The sequence below is a fragment of the Phyllostomus discolor genome, chromosome 7, assembly GCF_004126475.2.
Source record: "Phyllostomus discolor isolate MPI-MPIP mPhyDis1 chromosome 7, mPhyDis1.pri.v3, whole genome shotgun sequence".
In the NCBI taxonomy this organism is placed as follows: Eukaryota; Metazoa; Chordata; class Mammalia; order Chiroptera; family Phyllostomidae; genus Phyllostomus; species Phyllostomus discolor.
Genome location: NC_040909.2, coordinates 32,486,647 through 32,506,100, shown reverse-complemented (window position 1 = coordinate 32,506,100; position 19,454 = coordinate 32,486,647). Strand labels below are relative to the sequence as shown.

The 19,454-nt window shown below is 40.1% G+C and overlaps 1 long non-coding RNA gene across 2 annotated transcripts in view; it reads left to right on the top strand.

Moving 5' to 3' along the window:
• LOC118501604 overlaps positions 1-15,860 on the top strand; it is a 60,922-nt gene extending 45,062 nt beyond the window's left edge. For both annotated transcript variants that reach the window (XR_004904228.1, XR_004904229.1), the window contains exons 2-3: positions 10,929-11,004; positions 12,182-15,860. This is a non-coding gene — a long non-coding RNA (uncharacterized LOC118501604). The remainder of the gene's footprint in view (positions 1-10,928; positions 11,005-12,181) is intronic.
• Positions 15,861-19,454: the final 3,594 nt, after the last annotated feature.

Below are 19,454 nucleotides of genomic sequence, written 5' to 3'. Positions count from 1 at the left end.
AGCTGGAAAAAGAAGATGCTCATTACAATCTAAGCTAAGATAGGTAGAAAATGCAAACTGCCACCAGAGCAGTTATGATGCTGACAGTGGTCATTTCTCTTAGAGGAGTGAGGGGGCTGGGATAAATGAAGACGGGGTAAAAACTGGGGAAGGCAGAGGATGGACATAGTTAGCCCTCCTACCACCTAGAATTTTCCTCACAAGCTATCCTGTGTATGAGCGTATGTGTGTGTGTTGTTGATGTAAACTTTTTATTTGTAAATAATCTTAAACCTCTAGTAACATAGGATACCCATATACTCTTTCCCCATAACCACCTATTGTTAACATTTTGCTGAACTTCTGTTATCATTTCATATGCTTGTGTACTTTTTCTATAATATATACATTCTTACACATATTTTTTCTGAACATTTTGTTTTACTTATTTTTCCCTGGTATTTATTTATTTATTTATTTATTTATTTATTTTAATCTTTATTATATTTTTCCACTATCATTTAGTCCCCTTATATCCCGCTACCCCTAGCAATCACCAGCAATCACCACCACACCTGTTGTCCGTGTCCATGAGTCCTTTTTCCTTTTTGCTCAATCCCTCCACCCTCTAATCTCCCCTCCTACTAGCTGTCATCTGTTCTCCATCTACGAGTCTGTCTCTGTTTTGCTTGTTAGTTCAGTTCATTAGATTCTACAAATGAGTGGAATCATATGGTATTTGTCTTTCTCCAACTGGGTTATTTCACTTAGTATAATGTTCTCCAGTTCCATCCATACTATTACAAAGGGTAAGATTTTCTTCTTTTTTACGTCCAAGTAGAATTCCATTGTGTAAATGTTCCATAGTTGTTTTATTTACTCATCCACTGATGGACACTTGGGCTGCTTCCATATCTTGGCAATTGTAAATAATGCTGCAGTGAACATAGGGGTGCTCATATTCTTTCAAATTAGTGTTTCGGGTTCCTTTGGATATATTCCTAGAAGTGGGATCACTGGGTCAAAAGGCAGATCCATTTTTAATTTTTTGAGGATTGTCCATACTACTTTCCATGGTGGCTGCACCAGTGTGCATTCCCACCAACAGTACAAAAGTGTTCCCTTTTCTCCACATTCTCACCAGCACTTCTTTGTTGATTTATTGATGATAGCCATTCTGACAGGTGTGAGGTGCTATCTCATTGTGGTTTTATTTTCATTTCTCTGATGATTAGTGGTATTGAGTGTCTTTTCATATGTCTATTGACCATCTGATGTCCTCTTTGGAGAAGTGTCTATTCAGGTCCTTTGCCCGTTTTTAAATTGGGTTGTTTGTCTTTTTGGTGTTCAGTTCTGTAAGTACTTTATAAATTTTGGATATTAACCTCTTATCACATATATTGGTGAACATGTTCTCCCCTAAACAATTTGAATGAAGGTTATATACATCATGACCCTTTACCTCTAAATATCTCAGTGTGTATTTCTTAAAAATAAGAATAACCTCTTAACCACAGTTATCAATTTCACTAAGTTTAACATTGATATAGTACTTTAATCTACTTCTTTATTCCAATTTTTTCAGTTAACCCAGTGATGTCCTTCATAGCATTTCTTCCCCCTTCCCATAATGGATCCTGTCTAGGATCAGGCATTGCATTTAGTCATTGTCTTTTTAGTCTCCTTTAATCTGGAACATTTCTATAGCTTTTCTTTGTTTTTTGAAAACATTGACATTTTTGAAGAATTAAGTCTTTAAAAAAAACAGAATGTTCTCAGTTTGAGTTTCTCTGATATTTCCTGATAGTTAGATTCAGATTATACATTCCATGTATAATCTTCAGATGGACCAAATCTGGAGGCACAAAAAGTCCATTTGCCTTTTATTAGTGATGCTTATTTTGTTCACTCACCTTCAAAGAGACCCTTTAAGACCATGTATTTATTCTGCTCATCAACATTCTCTAGATTTTGCAACCACTGATGATTCTTGCTTGAGCCAATCTTTGCTTGATAAATGCAAAATGATGATTTCCCAATCCAGCACTCCCCACATTTACCAGTCAGCATTTGGCATTCCCTGTGATTTTGATTCTGTTATAAGAGCAACTTTCCTCATAGAAAATACAAAGGACTGATTCCCATGATCACATATTTGAATTGTACTTTTGTACCTAAAAATAGGATATTTTACCCTTATATCTGAAACCTACTAGAATGGATATTATAAAAAAACTCTCAATCTTGGCTTAAAAATATTATGTTCTGCCCTGGCTGGTGTGGCTCAGTGGATTGAGCACTGGTCTGTGAACTGGAAGGTTGCAGGTTCAATTCCTGGTCAGGCCACATGCTTGGATTGCAGACCATATCCCCAGTTAGGGGTGTGTGAGAGGCAACTGATCAGTGTTTCTCTCACACATATTTCTCTCCCTCTCTTTCCCTTTCCCATCCCTTCTCTTTAAAAGTAAATAAATAAAATCTTTAAAAAATAACTTATGTTCTATTTAAATATTGTGTAGGTAGAAGGAGGATTATAAGTTGGAGGTCTTTAAACCTTATTAAACAAACAAACAAACAAATAGAAAAGCAAACAGTTGACTGCCATGGACAGAATGGCTGGTTGAAAAAGGCCTTTCCCTTTGTGTCAGATCATCCCTTTTTACTAGAAGGGGAAAGAGCTACTATGTGAGTGTGTTCCATGCCACATATATTTATTATATGGCTTGAGTCTAATCACTTTTCTTCTTGGCTTTTGGCAAGTGACGTGGAATAGAAGGTCAGTCTCTCATGCAGAAGAGTGGACCGATTAAACAGCAAGACTGTTAATTAGAATGCTAAGACTGCAGCAGACACCTTCCAACTGACAAGCTGTGTGAAGGCAGCTGAAATTGTGAAAAGCTGGAGAGAAACCATGTGGAATATTTGTGGGTGCCAAAATCTCTAATGCTCTGAAGAAGAAAATAAAAAACCAAGTATCACCCCCAAGCAGGATTGATTTATTAAACAAAAGATTTTATTATTTTTTTAGAGAGAGGGGTAGGGAGGGAGAAAGAGAAACATTAATATGTTTCTTACATATTAATATGCTGCCTCTTGCTCACCTCCTACTGGGGACCTGGCCCTCAACCCAGGCATGTGCCCTGACTGGGAATTGAACCAGTGGCTCTTTGTTTTACAGGCTGGCACTCAATCTACTGAGCCACAACAGCTGGGACTCAACCAGCTAGGGATTTAAACTCTAAGAAAACACAGGGTAAAGTTTAGTTTAAGCTTTGAGAATGTGCCAAGATTAAACACTGAATAATTACTGTTAAAGGTAGTAATGAGGTATATACATTTCTTTAAATCTTGCTCTAAATGTGGTAATCAATTTTTATCTATAATAATTTGAGATACATTGTTGTTTTGTTAACTTAATTAAGTATTCTATTTTATAGAAGAACAGAAGTGTGGGAAAAATATGTTAACTTCTTTTTTCTGTGGGAAGCCTTTCATTCCAACCTATGGTCGCAGCCCAAGGACAGGAGCAGGAGTAACCTGCTCAAATCACAGTTGTGGTTATAAGAGAAAAGAGTCCATATGTTCGAACTCCAAAACCCAAACCTACAAAAGAAAGTAGCAAGCAAGTTCCTGGAAGGAATGAGAGACAACGAGATGGGTTACAACGGTGCCCTGTACACTTGATAGACTCATGGGGCTCTGAAGTCAGGAAGATGGCATAGACATAGGTTGAAAAGTTGGTGAGGCCTTGAATACACTGTCTTTTTCTGGATGCCTCCTATTCACGTTGCAGAGCCAAATCTCTTGCCATTTTCCAAACCCCTTCTGCCATGCTGTTTTTGATGTTACACATTCTAAACTACTAAGGACCAGAGCCCTGTTGAGAGAAAAATTTCCCTAAGTGTAGGAAAAGGTAAAGGGATTTCCAGAAGAGATGCCATGGAAACAGTTGATAAGCACTACAAAAGGTAGAGGTAAAAGCCTTTCCTAATTAGAAAGAAAGATCTTTGGAAAGTAGGCAGGAAGGATGAGAATGTAAGGTAAAAGCATTGCTGACAAAAGTATTGGGTTTGAGTCATAGCCCACTATTTCCATTCTGTGTGATCTTGGGTATTAGTTACCTAAGGTCTCCACATGTCAGTTTTGTCATTCTCATCGTAGAGTTAAAAGTACTTACCTCTTGGTGTTATCAAGAGTGAATTTAATAATTTAGATAAATGTGTTGGTACAAAGCTTGAAACACCATCAGCATTAAATAAGTGTTAGTAGCTATTATTGTCATGCTAGTATTACTGTGCCTGATATTGAAGTTCCTGTGCAATTTGCCTCCAGCCTGCCTACTTATCCTGGGCCTGACCATTCATTTGTTCCTTCATTCCTACAGTAATGTTTGTCATGAACATGCACCAAGCTCCAGTCAGGCCTGTGCCCATATCTTCTTATTTTTACCTTTCTCCTTACTATGCATCTGAATGAAGTGCTCTTTCCCCTCGCTTTCATCTCATCCCTTAAGGCTCATCCCAATTTCCTCCCAGAATCCCCTTAAACCTCTTTGTGCTCACTTTGGGCTCTACCTTTCTCTGAATCACTATTGTAATTACTGCTGTGTCACCAAGTTTTATGCTGAATTATATAGCGAAAAGCTTTCTGTGATGAAAATTTTCTGTTGCTGTGTTGTCCAATACAGTGTCCACTAGCTGTATGGTGGCTATTGAGCATTTTAATGTGGCTAATGTGACTGAAGACGTTATTTTTTAATTTTATTTAATTTTAATTATTAAACTTTAAATTTGAATGGTTATCTAGGCTTAAAGTGTCAACCATTTACTCTGACAAAACTCTTGTGAGAGGTAATACTTGTGTGTTCTTACTGGCCTCCTGGGTCAAACCTATCTTCTCTTTCCCTGTGGTCCTATTTGCCCATAGAGAAATCAAGGGATGGACTTAGAGGAAGAACAAAGACAGGGTAGAGGGGTAATGCTCAGTAAGAAGGGATTATTATGAGTTAGACTGAAGTTGGTGAAAGGACCCAGTCTGATGCTTCCCGTCTGTTTATGAGTAGTCCTCTAGAATTGGCTGCACTGTTCAGCAGGATTTACAGGAGTCCTGGCCTGGTGATCTGACAGCCTTTCCAGCTTTACATGTGAATGAGGTCTTTCTTGGGGTGCCCTGGGGTTGTGCTATGGCATCCCACCTGGCCTGATCCAGGACTCTGCTTGACCCTTTCTTAGAGTATGCTACCCTGTCATTCAGCTTTGGATTTCAGACTCTTTAGAATTGCCTCTGACTCCTCTGTCTATCTTGAGTCTATTCTGTGTTTCCTAGAGGTTCATGAACTATTAGAGATCACAGACACACCCTCCTTTTAAGATTTACTTATTTATTTATTTCTAGAGAGAGGGGAAGGAAGAGAGAAAGAGAGGGAAAGAAACACTGATGTGAGAGAGAAGCATCAATTGGTTGTCTCATTCATGCCCCAGCTGGGGCCAAACCCAGAGCCCAGGCATGTGCCCTGACCAGGAATGGAACTGGTGGCTTTTTGCTTTGGAGAACAATGCCTAACAAACTGAGCCACACTGGTTAGGGCAAGAGATCACAGACCCTTTTGAAAAGCTGATGAATATAATGGGCACTCTTAAGAAAATGCATATGGTCACATTCCTATGCAATTTTGTATGCTAATTCATCAGGGTCACGGGTGCCTTGAGGCCCAGGCCTAGGTCTGGGACTCTTGGTTAAGAACACCTTTTTTAATCTGACCTTAGGAGTTCCATATGCTATTCCTTTTTCCCTTAGCACCAGGTCAGCTCATTGGCTAATTTTCGATGACTGGTTCAGGGCTCTAGTTCCTTTAATAACAGAAACAGTCACTCTAAATAGCTATGGGAAGTATTTCAGTCACTATAAATATATATCCCCACTGTTAGATTAATAAATTGACATTATAGCTTATCCTTCCCCCATCCCCTCTCCCCTTTCAAAGAGTTTTTAGAGCCTGGCTATATCTAAGTGAAATACTAAACTTCATAAAACAGCAGTAGTGAGCTCCAGACTCTGGACTGAGAATGCCCTCCCCACTCCCACTCTCATCATCTCTAGCTAATTGGAGGTTTCCAGCTCTGGATCTATCATGAAGTAGCATTCATGTCCTCAAATGAACTTTGAATTTGGTTCTGTCACTCAGCGGGACTTTCTTCTGATCTGGCCGGATCTCACAGCCCACACATTTTAGAGTTAGAGGACACATTGAGATCATTTCTTGCAGAGGCAAGGGGAGAGAAGTTGCTGGTCCAAGGTCCCACAGCTGGTGGGTGACAAGGCAGGGCTAGAACCCAGCTGCTTTCTATTCCAGTTCAGTCTCTCCATTTCCTATGCTCTATGGCTGCTTTGTTCTCGAGTTTTGAATAAAGTGACTTAGGAAGTACAACTTTTACCATATGTGTGGGGAAACCTCATTGCGTGCTTTAGATATATTCTTGTAAACTTAATAACAAAGGGAGTTTCACTAAATTATATATTTTATCACGTCTTGCAAAGATTAGAGATGTAATCCTTTGGTAAAAGCTTTCAGCCTTATACATTTGGACATAATAGAAAAACTACGTGCTCAGAGCAAAAAGAATTTTCTGATAAAATAGTAAAATAATGTTCAGAATAGATCAACAAATATTAAAGTATGATACAGCAATATTTTTGTCTAGAGGAAGATATAGCCTGTTTATTTCTTTAAATTTAATATGTATTTTTCTCTATCTATAGGTAAGTAATTTCTTTTGAAAACTTGAACTTAAAACATTTTTTTTCTGAAGGGTTTATTTTGGGTGATCACTATTAATTGTTTATTTAACAGCCTGGATTAGCTTGCTTAGTATCTTGTTTAAATTCTTTACCATTAAAAGTCAGTTTTCCTGAGGGTATTATTAAGATTTATAAGTATGATTTTCTCGGAAGTAGGATTTCTGTAACCAAAATAGACAAAGAAGCAGTTACTTTGGTTTTTACTAGTTATACGATAGTCTGTTTTATAATTTAATAAAAATAGCTCTACAAGTGTATATGAGATAACAAAGTTTCAGATTCTTTAAGAAGGAAGTCTGATGTCAGTTTTCTTTCCTCAGTTACTTGCTGTGATCATCTTTCCTCTGGCCAACACCATCCTAGTAACTGACTCCTTAGCCTAGTCCTCCAGGTCAGTAAGTACATTTTGTGCTAGCAATGATTTCAGAAGGAAGTGCTTAAACAAATAAGTTACAGAGATAGTCCTTACAGTTTATGTTAATTAATCATTTCAGCCTGCTCTCCCACTAAACTTTTAAGTAGAGCAGTTAATAAGAAGCAAATGGATAGGTTTGAATTTCATCTCCTTTTGTTTTCTCTGCTCACTCTCCGGGAAAAGGGGGCTAATGAGCAGTGAAATGGCCAGGCGTGAAAAGCCAGAGAGGAAAGCCTGTCTGTGGAGCCTGCTGGCTGTGTAATTGGCTCCTTGCTTATCACCAGGTGCCCCACGGTTTTATGAAGGTGTCTAAAATATCTAGGATCTGCCCTGACTGTTGTGGCTCAGTTGGCTGGATGTTGTCCTGCAAAGCTGAAAGGTTGCCTACCTGATTCCCAGTTGGGGCACATGCCCAGGTTGTGGGTTTAGTCCCTGGCTGGGGCATGTACAAGAGGCAACTATCTATGTTTCTCTTTCAAATCAATGCTTTTCTTCCTCTCTTTCTCTCTCCCTTCCCTTCTCTCTAAAAATAAATAAATGAAATCTTCAAAAAAAAAATCCAGGATCCAGTGTTAGGAGTAAGCAGAAGAAATATGGTGTTCTAATTGGCATGCTGTCTGCTTTGTCCATGGGATTGGACTGGAGCTGTACCATTCTTTCTCTCTTCGGAGAAAGAATAATAGAGGACAAATGTTTGTGTACAGAGTATAACAAACCTGTTAGTGTTTATAGTACAATGCCGAGACTGCTTGCTTAACCCAATAGTAAGCTACTGCCTAAGCATCTTTCAGAGGAAAATTAAAGGTTCCTAGGTGCACTGAAAGCAATTACATTAAAACTTCACTTGTAGGTCATGTTCAAAACTTCAGGTAAAAAAATCAGAATTCAAATCCCAGCTGAAGATGTCTTCCTGTCACATGCGCTAGGGATGCTGCCAAGGAGATCCAGATTAAAGATCAGGGATTGGTTACACTGGCAGAGGCCTCAAATCAATTTGTCTCTGACCCAACCCAGCACTACTTTAATGAGGGAAAGAAAAAGTTCACTATCATAACATTATTAAGTAGAAATTAAAAAAAGAGAACCAGTTATTTCTTAAAAAAAAAAAAAAGACCAAAGAACTGGTGTGACTCTTGTGTTTTGTCAAAAAATCTACCAGGTCAGTCTGGGTGTCCCACCTGAATTCTGTAAGAGATGCATCAGGAGATCTCAGCTGCTCATTCTGAGACTGCCACTGACCAGCTGAGTGACCTCAGAGAAGTCACTTTCCTGCTCTAAGCATATGTGTAAGATATGGAAAGAGAAAGGACCACTTTCAGTTCTAAGAAGAGCCAATCCTAAAGCAATAATACTTTGGATTCAGAAAATACCTCCTTCCTTAATCTCCAAAGTTGGAAAATGCTCACTTTTCTAATCTCCAAAATTGGAAAATGCTGTCAGTCCTTAAAACCCCTCTTTCATTCATAGGTATTAATTTTCTTTTATTGCAGCTGGAGTTAGCAGGAGTCATGCAGTTAAGTGGCAGGCACAAGGTAACCTTGTCACCTTTCAGAGGAGAATGGAGAACTGTGTTCCTGACTTCAACCCTCAGCTTGAGCCATTCAGGCTTGAATTGTATGAAAAATGAAAGAGTTTGATGGAATTTATGTTTGGTGTTTTCCTTAGTTAACTACATCAAATCAAGTCAGTCATATGGGTCTTTCCATTTATTTATTTATTTATTTATTTATTTATTTATTATTTTTTCCTTTTTATTGAATTTATTGGGGTAACACCAGTTAACAAAATTGTATCTGTTTCAGGGCACAATTCTACAACACATCATCTGTACATTGTATTGTGTGTTCACCACCCCAAGTCAAGTCTCTGTCCAGCCACAAGTCAACATTCCCTGTTCCAATTCTCTGCCACAGGCCTCACAAGTGGCTCCAGGAGTTCCTGGGGGCATCTCAGATATGATTGGCATCTGGGCATTTGATACTTTTACTGTCTTCTTTCTCTAGTTCTGACTTTAAGATGCTGACTCATCACTGCTATTCTAGGTCTTGATATAGGTCCCTGGCCTAGAATTGAGGATTACTGAATGTGTCACCTCTAATTGTGGCCCATTAATGCTTGAAGCAAAACTGTACCTCCTTTCTCTCTTTTCTCGTAACAGAACTTACTCTAGAGGGTTTTTAGTTTTTCATATGAATGGACCCCTCATGTTTGAGACTTTTCAGGCTCAAGATAAAGTTCTCACATCTGTGGATTCTAGATATGGAGTCAAAACTGACCCCCTGGCTACTGATATGATGGTCCATGATGCCCAAAGACAGAAGAGAAAACCCGCAGCTCACTGCTCCTTTTGGTGTGAGAGCTCCCATTATGGGATATTGGGGGAGGAAGATATCTGTGGTTCTGCAGCCTTGCTACCCTCCCATAATACATCCTAGGCTCCCTTTGACCAAGGTAAAAAGTGGAGAACTTGCCTTTGTTGTGGAGCTCTCATCTTTCTTTGCTTCTGTAACTCTTCAATGCCTATTACTGGAGATGTGGTGAGTCCTCAAGATAAACCTGCCTGCTGGGATGCTCCATGGTGCTGCATGCCTGGCTCTGCTTGACCACCATAGACAGGACCCTGTGCTGTGAGCCTCCTCCCTTTCTTCCCTATCAAAGCTTAGCTGTCTAAGGTGCCATTCCATCAAGGGCTTATTTTCTGGGGAAATAGTAAACCACTTTAAGCTGAGATGTTGGATAATGATAATGACCTTGCAATACCTCTTCAGCAGCTGTTCCTGATGGAATGTAATCAGAGCTGAGAGGTGATACCCATCTTCTGGATTTTGGGACTAAAGACCGAGAGCCTTTCCAGGAACATTGGAAATGACAGCTCACCTGGGAGTTTGTGGGACCCTTGGCTGTGGAGACAATTCACACATGGTGTCCTTCACTTATGTCCTTATCATTCTCTAGGGATTCTTATAGCCAAACTATGGTTAAATGACCATTTTTACTCATAGCATGCTGCCTGTCTGAAAAGTCACCTTTGCCTGGTGATATTTATGATAATACATCATTTTCTGCCTGCCAGAGTAAGAAAGGCTGACTGAGGAAATCAGGACTGGGGCTTCATTCAGTAGGCAACATGGGAGTTGAAGGTGGAATAGTGGAATTAAAATGGTGACCTATGGAAGCTATGGAAGAAAGAGAATTAGTTGAGGAGATAAGCAGATAGACGAGGGTGTTGGAGAATTTTGATTCCAGTTATTTTAGGGAGATCTGGGTTATAAGTACAGACAGGTTTAAGGAGAAATAAGGCAAATAGGTGGAGGGAAAGGTGCTGGGTAGGTTGGAATGGATGTTTTTTCTTTTTGCAGAAGCCAAGGTTAAGGTCATTGTTAGATAAGGATAAGGACAATGGTACACCTTTGGAAGTTTTGGTTGTTCACACCCACAGCAATCCTTGTTGAACAGATGGATAAAAGGATGACTAAAAGAATGAATGAATGCTGCCAGTATATTCTCTGTGCTTACAAAGATGTGTTGGGTGAGTCAGAGTTATTAGTATAAATAGTTACAGTGGCAGTGACAGTCCTATTTTAAAAATTAACTTTAAAATCTATTCTAAAATGTTGTTTTAAATCCTACGCACATTCTCTTTTGCATTCCTTTGAGGACTCAAGTCTGTTATTTGCAGTTTTATTACTTTTAAGCATATGGGAGTACATATGATGTCTGTCCAGTTTTTTTCTAGAGCTAGTAAACAGACTGGAAACAGGACCAATGTGATCATATTCACTTTGCCATTGACCTTGTGTAGGCTCTCCAAGGTCAGTAATGGTGGTTGGATTTTTGTCAGAATTGACTTGTATTCAGCAGGAGCTGGTCTCCTGCCTACTAACATTTGTAATCTTTCCTTACTATCTAGCCTGCTGTAAAATTACTAGTACAGTTTCCCCAGGCAATGACTTTGTGATTTTCTACTTTTTATTGATCAATAAACAGTTTTAAACCAAAAAACCCCACAGTGAGAATAGAAACTTATTTGGTACTTAGTAACTACCTGCCTTGGAGGAGAAAGAGGAATTGCAAAGATAAGAGCCTCAGGCTCCTGCTGCCTTCTTGTGGCCTACTACTAGATGAAAATAGAAAAATACAGCCATGAGTTAACAAAACAACATTGGACTATACTATGCTAAAGAACTGATTGTTTCCTATGAAATTAACCCATTGTTTCTTTGACCCTGGATACAGGATCACCTGCTGTAAACTTGAAGAAGGCAAGCTTTGGCTGTTGTGTTCACTGCTGTTTTCCTAGTGCCAAGCATAGTGCCTGGCAGAGAGCCAATACCTAGGAAACATTGGTAGAATAAGTGATTGAAATTAAATAATATAGCTGTCAGACTTGAGAATAAGGGGAGGAATTTATTTTTCTGTTTTATATTGAGATGGGTTTCCAGTAATTTCCTTGCATAAGTCTGACCTCTCCAGCTAGACTTAAGGAGAGACACTAGGCCATATGTGTTTTCTGTTTCCTGTGGCAGTAATTTTAGTTTATGACTATGGGAATGGCTCTAGGTGGTAATGGCTATGTCTCCAATGGTATGGCTTCCCATCATCATATTTGCTTTCTTTTGGTTTTGTTTTTGGGTAAGTAGAATTTTGCAAATAAATGTAGAAAACAAGGCAATATTTTAGCAAAACCAAATCAATAACTTGCTAAGATTAACAGAAAATTTGTGATCTAAATTGAAAACTGTCCACATGGGCACATTTTGAAGTGTGGGAAATGTTTCTTCTCATATTTGTTGATATCATTTGTTTTATCCAGGGAGTGTTTAGAGATAGGATGAAGTGAAAGTATGCTGCTGTTGTTATTTTGAGTAATGTATCATTTTGCTTTTTTGATGAGAAAAGTTGAGAAAGTCGATGTTTGTTTTCCTGTTTTCCATGGTGACATCAACTGACCAACACTGACCTGTTGTCTGTGCAATGACCATGACCCAGGGATGGCACATGCAGTGATGACATAAGCAGGGTACCAAAGAAAAAAGGAAGAAGAGCTAGAGAGCTAGTTTATAGTTCACAAAAGTAAGTATATTCTTCTCACAAATTTCCTTTAAGTAAAAAAATGTACTTTAATTCATCAAACACAGCATCACAGACCCTGGGACCTGGAAGAGCTTTGGGAGCCACTATTTGGGTCTGTTCATTTTACAAGGAAACATCCAGAGCAGCTCATGACTCTCTGCTGTCACGTAGCCAGTCAATGGCAGAGCCCTCCCACTCTGGACCCCAGCCATGGGTTGTGTACAGGGATCGCAACCCCTGATTGTCCTCTACAATGACACCCACAGGAAGCAAATACATGTTCCTGTTACAGATGAAAGCTCAATTAGCCATTTTTCTCTGTGCCTTCACTGGTCTGTTCTCTCTCAGGTGATCTCCTCAGGGTTCTAGGCATCTTGAGCCCCAGTGAGGCCCTTTCCAGGGCATCAACAGGAAGTCTGGGGGTACTACTGGGAGTGAGGTTCACTGCCATGAGGCACTCAACCCACTCTCCACACCAGGGAAGTTGTCTGGTGCCCATGGGCTCTGTGTGTCATGGCTCCAGCCCAGCATACTGTTTTTCATTCAGCCAACTGATTAAAAACTCTGTCCTTTTCAAAATGTTCCAGGAAGCCAAAATAACTCATAGTTCCCACACAATGTTAGAGCAGATTTATGCCCCTTTAAGAACACATGTGGTGTAAAAAGATGAAGGAAGGAGAGGCTAAAGTTTTACATATGGCACCAAGGTAATCCTAGCTGAGTTGGCTTCTCTCTGGAGAGTGCCTGCAGGGTATAATTAGAACAGAGATAGCCACCCCAACAGATCTATACTTGAACAAATCATGGCTAAGACAAAAGTGGAACCAAGGCTAAATTTATCAATAACAGGGTTTAAAAAAAGGAAAAAAAGACAAATGAAGTTGAAATTTCTCCTTGTTTATTTTAATGTGCAAAACACTTTCTAGCTGATTTATGCCATAGCTTCTGTGTGTTTTTCATTTTTTATTTATTTTGCAGTTAATTGGATTTCCAGGCTTTGTGACCAGTCACTGAAATTGATCCCTGAAAAGATGGATTTATTGCTTAGACAGGCAGAATTCTGACAATCTTCAGAGAATAGAAAATAAAAGAAAACAGTCCATACACAGAGCACTGCGGGTCACCATTGGGTCAGACCAGCAAGATATGTTACAGCTGGCAGGTTTATGCCAGAACTTCAGCACAAGTAATCTTGTTAAATGGGCAGGACCAGGATCCAACGACATATTTTATAGGATTTTGTAAGTGATCCATGCTTAGAAGGAAATGTAGCCTGGGTTGGAGACCCCAAGGTAGCTGTCAGATCCCAGGCAGATTGGATTCATGGTAGGAGAACTGACTAAATTTGAAACAGTGCATATCTTTGGTGGCTTAATCTGGGATGGGACCTTATTTTTCCTGGTGGGTAGTTTTGTTAGAATGCCATAATGGCTTAGGGTGCTAAAACAATATGGAACTCGTGGCTTCAGGCACTTTTGCAGTGTCCTGGAAATCTGAGAAGCAATGGAACACTGCCCTTAGCTCTGCAGAAGTCTGATATCCATTCAACTATTTGTCCATCCATCCATCCATCTATCTGTCTGTCCATCCATCCATGTAATAATTTTTCATTGAGCTCCTATTATTTGCTACGAATTTTTCCTGGTGCTAAGCATAGAGGAATGAATAATAAAAAAATATAGTTCCTACCTTGTGGAGCTTATACACTATTAGACAAGCAATTAAAAGTTTGCTGAGTTAGAAAAGAGAAATTTGGGGAGCTGAAGGAACATATTACAGGTGGATCAACCTTGTTCTAGAGATTGGGGGAGGCTTCTAGGAAGAAGGGCTGTGAGCTGAGACCTAAGAGACTAGATACACTACTGGACGATTATTAGACCATATATAAAATAAAACTCTGACCCACAATCTGTGGAAAACCAGCCTAGAATACCAACCCATTATATATAGTTACCAGCCTTGGTAGCAGCTTGCTTTCTATAAGTTAGACCATTATCTCTAGCAACCAGTCCAGGAAGCCAAACAATAACCCCTTTAACAATCTGCCAGCACTTGATTAATAACTGACAACTTCCCTAATTTATGTCCCTCCTTGCAATTTAGGACCAACCAGAGAAAGCCAAATAGGTACCCTTAACCATTCATTCAGGATGTCCTCAGTTCTAGTTACCCTACGTTCATGCCAACAGACTCTGATCAGAGCACATTTGGAGTCTTTCCTTTTTCCATCGTAAAGCCTTGACACTCTTCTTTCTGCCTTTGAGTCTTGCCAAAACTCAAGTGATGGTGACTGGCTTCCTTGCTACAACAAACTGTGACTAAACAGCCTTTGATTGTTATCATTTGGTTGGTCTTTGTTTATCATGTAGCCCATACACAGAGCACTGTGGGTCACCATTGGGTCAGACCAGCAAGATATGTTACAGCTGTCAGGTTTATGCCAGAACTTCAGCACAAATATTCTTCTTAAATAGGCAGCACCAGAACCCAACAGAATTTTTGTAGGATGTTGTCAGTGATGCATACTTAGGAGGAAATGTAGCCTAGGTTGGGATCACAGGATAAATATCAGATCCCAGACAGATTGGACTTGTGGAGAATGAGCATGTATGTGGGCCAGACAGTGGTAGGGAAAAGAGTATTTCAGAAGATGGAAGAGCACATACAAAGACCCTAAGACAAGAAAGGCTAAAGTACACTCTTCGTAAAAAAGAGTTGAACATGACCGAAATGTAGAGGGTGAGGGAGAGACCGGTGTGACAGGTAGTTGGAGTTAGAATGGGCGTGGGGTGTTGGGATCATGCAGGTCCTTGTGAGCTGTGTTGCTATTGTCCTTTATCCTAATCAGAGCCTCATTCGTGGACGATACTTGGAGTTTTCCTCTTAACTAGTATATCTCCACCATGACGTACCTCCATCTCCTATCCACTCTCTTTATGTGAGCTCCCACTGCATATCTGAGGGCCTAACTTCTCTGAGATCTCCCTGTTTTCTGTTGACATTCTTTTGGTGAGTCAGGTGCACAGGTATAGACATCTCTCTGTGTGAGTCCAGTTCTTTGCCAGGACCAGCTCCAATTCCCCTGACCTTCTGGTGGTGAAGTAAGCCCTGGCTTGTCCAAGCTCTTCTCTAGGACTGTGTCCAGCAGAACCTAGGGAGAAAGGTCAATGTGGCAGAGACTGCAAATTATCCCCATATCTGTTTTCACCTTCTTCTATTGTCCTAGAACATAGGGTCAACTAGATCGGAAATATTTCTCCTTTGTAGCTTTTGTTCAAGGTCAGGATAATGCGATCTGAGAGGAAGTGATATATACAACTCTGGGACATGCACTTAAAGAAACAGGGCACCCCCTCCCCTTTCTGCTGGCTGCAATGTGAAGGTAGTGCTGGGGAGCCATTTTGGACCAGATGTGCCAGGGATATCAGAGCCACCAGAGTAACTGATGGGGACTGCTTATCTCTGGAAAGTTAGGTGAGAGGGAAATATATTTTTATCTTATTGAAGTCACTATTATATCAGTCTCTGAAACCACACACAACCCATAGCTTAATTCAGCAGTTCTCAAAGTGTGGTCTTTGTACCCTGACTGGTGTGGCTCAGTGGCTTGGGCTGTCTGGCAAAGCCAAAGGTCATCAGTTCTCCAGTTCTATTCCTGGTCAGAGCACATGCTTGGGCGGTGGGCCTCATCCCCACTGCGGGTGTGGAAGAGGCAGAGGCAAAGGCAACTGATCAAACTTTGATGTTTCTCTCCCTCTTTCTCCCTCTCTTCCCTTCTCTCTAAAAATAAATAAATAAAATCTTTTTAAAAAAGTGTGGTTTTGGAATCCCTGGGGGAGCCTCTTTCAAGAGGCTTGCAAGTTCAAAACTATATTTATAACAGTACTGAAACTTTGCCTCTTTCACTCTCATTCTCTCATGAGTGCATAGGTGAGTTTTCCAGAGGCTATTTGGTGAGTGATATAACAGATTGAATACAGAAGCCAAGACATGAATACAGCTGTCTTCTATTAAGCCAGATGTTAAGGAGGTTTGCAAAAGTGAAAAATAATGCCAATCTTCACAATAAAAGATTTTTGAAAATATAGTTCTTAAAAATATAATATTTATGCTTATAATATTTTATTACTGTTATTTTTTAACAAGTTTAAAAAGAAACATAAAAAATGTATCCATTATCCTTCCCATGGTAAATATGGAAAAATATAACCCACATATATAAAAGGACTTCAGGTTGTCAATAACTTTTAAGAGTGTAATGAAATCTAAAATGTTTGGGAACCACTGTTCCAACTAATCTAGGCAGCTAGACAGTCCCTCCTCTATGTCCTGTGTACCTGTTATTTTGGGGATTTGCTGGATTGGCTGCCACATCTTCCTCTTTCTGTACCCTGCTTTTGATTTCTTCTCTCCTGGTTTCCCCTGATTCTCCAGAAATTGACTTTTTAAAATACAGAATCCACCAGCTATTTTCTCCATCCTTCATTGATTTCTTTACTTATCAATGAATATGGGCCAAGGATTGTCCTTGGTGTGGGGGTCCAAGATGACAGACATGGTTCCTACCTTGGTTTGGCTCACTGTCTAGCAGTGGAGACAGGCTGTGAATAAATAGTGACAGCCCAGGAGCATGTCGGCACAGGAGTGGACTGTGTAGGGTATGGAAGTGAGGCTGAGAAGGATGTGATCAGCTCCTCCTAGGGGAATTGGATGTGGTGGGTTAGGAAAGTTTTAAGGCAGAGGTGACTCAGGGATACTGAAAAATAAATATAAATTATCAAATTTATATTCAAGGAGTGCAAGGAAGAGGAAGGGCACCCAGACAGAGCAACCAACAGGGGCAAAGGTACTGTGACTTCATAGGGCAGGTTGCTTTTGGAAATTCTAAGTGGTTCATTATGAGATGAGAAGCTGGAAAGGGGGCAAAATCCATTAAGTCATGATAAACAATTTGGCTTTGAGTCTTAAGGTGGTGGGGAATCGTGGAATAATTAAACAGAGTAGTGTGATCATATTTGGTTTTAGAACTGTAGCAAAGTTTCTTCAACTTGTTTAAGGGTCATGTTCACTTGCTTCCAAGAGATGCTCCTATGCTGGAGCATAGTGGGTGGGACCTCTATGTCCCTAAAAAACAGAAGCATTTATCAGACTCAAAAATAGCCCCTTCATTTTTGAGGGCAGGTGGGATAAATAATTCTGACTGTGAGGCAAAGTATGTGTCCTTTTGTTTCATCTGTCTGCATGGATCCCTCCCTCCCAGGTTTTAGTGGCTAAACTCTAAGGAAGGAGGGACTGTACAATATTTAGAAAGTGCTGTTTTTATTGTAATTCTGACTACCTAGAAATTATAACTGATTCTAACCCTATCAGTTTGAAATTAATTGTAAATGTTTTTGAGTACTTAATATGTATCAGGCACTTTGTATGCATGCTGTCTGTATTAATCCATAACAACCCCTTCAGGTGGGTCATATGTTATCCTCCATTGTATGATAGGGTATTGAAGTACAGAGAGTTTATAGGATTAAACACTGCACCCTGGGGACTTCTGTCCAAGATGGAAGCATAGGTAGATACGCTTTGCCTCCTCTCACAACCAAAAGAAGGACAACAACAAATTTAAGAACAAAAAGTAACCAGAATTGCCAGAAAATCAAACTGTATGGAGGTCTGACAACCAGGGGTTAGAGAAGAAACATTCATTCAGACTAGTAGGAGGGGTGGAGATGGGCAGTCTGGGTAGAGAGGAAGTGCAGCTAGGCAGTGGCAGTGGGGTGGTCCCACATTTGCATGTGGATAAACCAGGAGGAACAACTGGGGAGCAAGACAGACCATGCAACCCAGCATTCCATCATGGGGAGATAAAACCTCAAAAACTCTGACTATAAAGACCTGTGGGGTTGCAGCAGTGGGAGAAACTCCTATCCTCACAGGAGAGTTCACTGGAGAGACCTACAGGATCCTAGAATGTACACAAACCCACCAAACTGGGAATCAGCACCAGAAATGTCCAATTTGCTTTTGGGTAGTGGGGGAAGTGACTGAAAGCCTGCCAAGAGTCGAGCAAGTGGCATTGTTCCCTCCAGGACCCCTCCCCTACATACAGTGCCACAACAAAGCAAGGTGGGTTGCCCCACCCTGGCAAATAAGGCTCTGCTCCTTACAGTGTAACAGGCTCACTGAGACAAAAGACATGGCCCAAATGAAAGAACAGACAAAGCTCCAAAAATAGAACTAAGCAATGAAGAGATAGTCAACCTATCAGATGTGAAGTTCAAAACAGTGGTAACCAGGATGCTCACAGAAAAGGCTGAGTATGGTTGCAAAATAGTGGAAGAAGTGAAGGCTATGCAAAGTGAAATAAAGGAGAATGTACAGGGAACCAACAGTGATGGGAAGGAAGCCAAAACTCAAATCAACGATTTGGACCAGAAGGCAGAATGAAACATTCAACCAGAACAGAATGAAGAAAGAAGAATTCAAATAAATGAAGAGATGCTTGGGAAACTCCAGGACAACTTTAAATGTTTCAACATCTGAATTATAGGGGTATCAGAAGGAGAAGAGCAAGAAATTGAAAACTTATTTGAATACATAATGAAGGAGAACTTCCCCAATCTGGCAAAGGAAATGGACTTCCAGGAAGTCCAGGAAGCTCAGAGAGTCCCAAGGAATTTGGACCCAAGGCACATCATAATTACATTAGCCAAGATTAAAGATAAGGAGAGAATCTTAAAAGCAGCAAGAGAAAAGGAGACAGTTACCTGCAAAGGAGTTCCATAAGGCTATCAGCTGATTTCTCAAAAGAAACCTTACAGGTAAGAAAGGGCTGGAAAAAACTATTCAAAGTCATAAAAGGCAAGGGCCTACATTCAAGATTAATCTATCCAGCAAAGCTTTCATTTAAAATGGAAGGGCAGATAAAGTGCTTCCCAGATAAGGTCAAGTTAAAGGAGTTCATCACCCAGCCCTTATTATATGAAATGTTAAAAGGACTTATCTAAGAAAAAGAAGATCAAAACTATGAACAGTAAAATGACAACAAACACAGCTATCAACAACTGAACTTAAAACAAGCAAAAACAAAAATGAACTAAGCAAACAACTAGAACAGGAACAGAATCACAGAAATGGAGATCACATGGAGGCTTGTCCGTGGGGAGGGTTTGGAGGGAGGATGGAGGAAAAC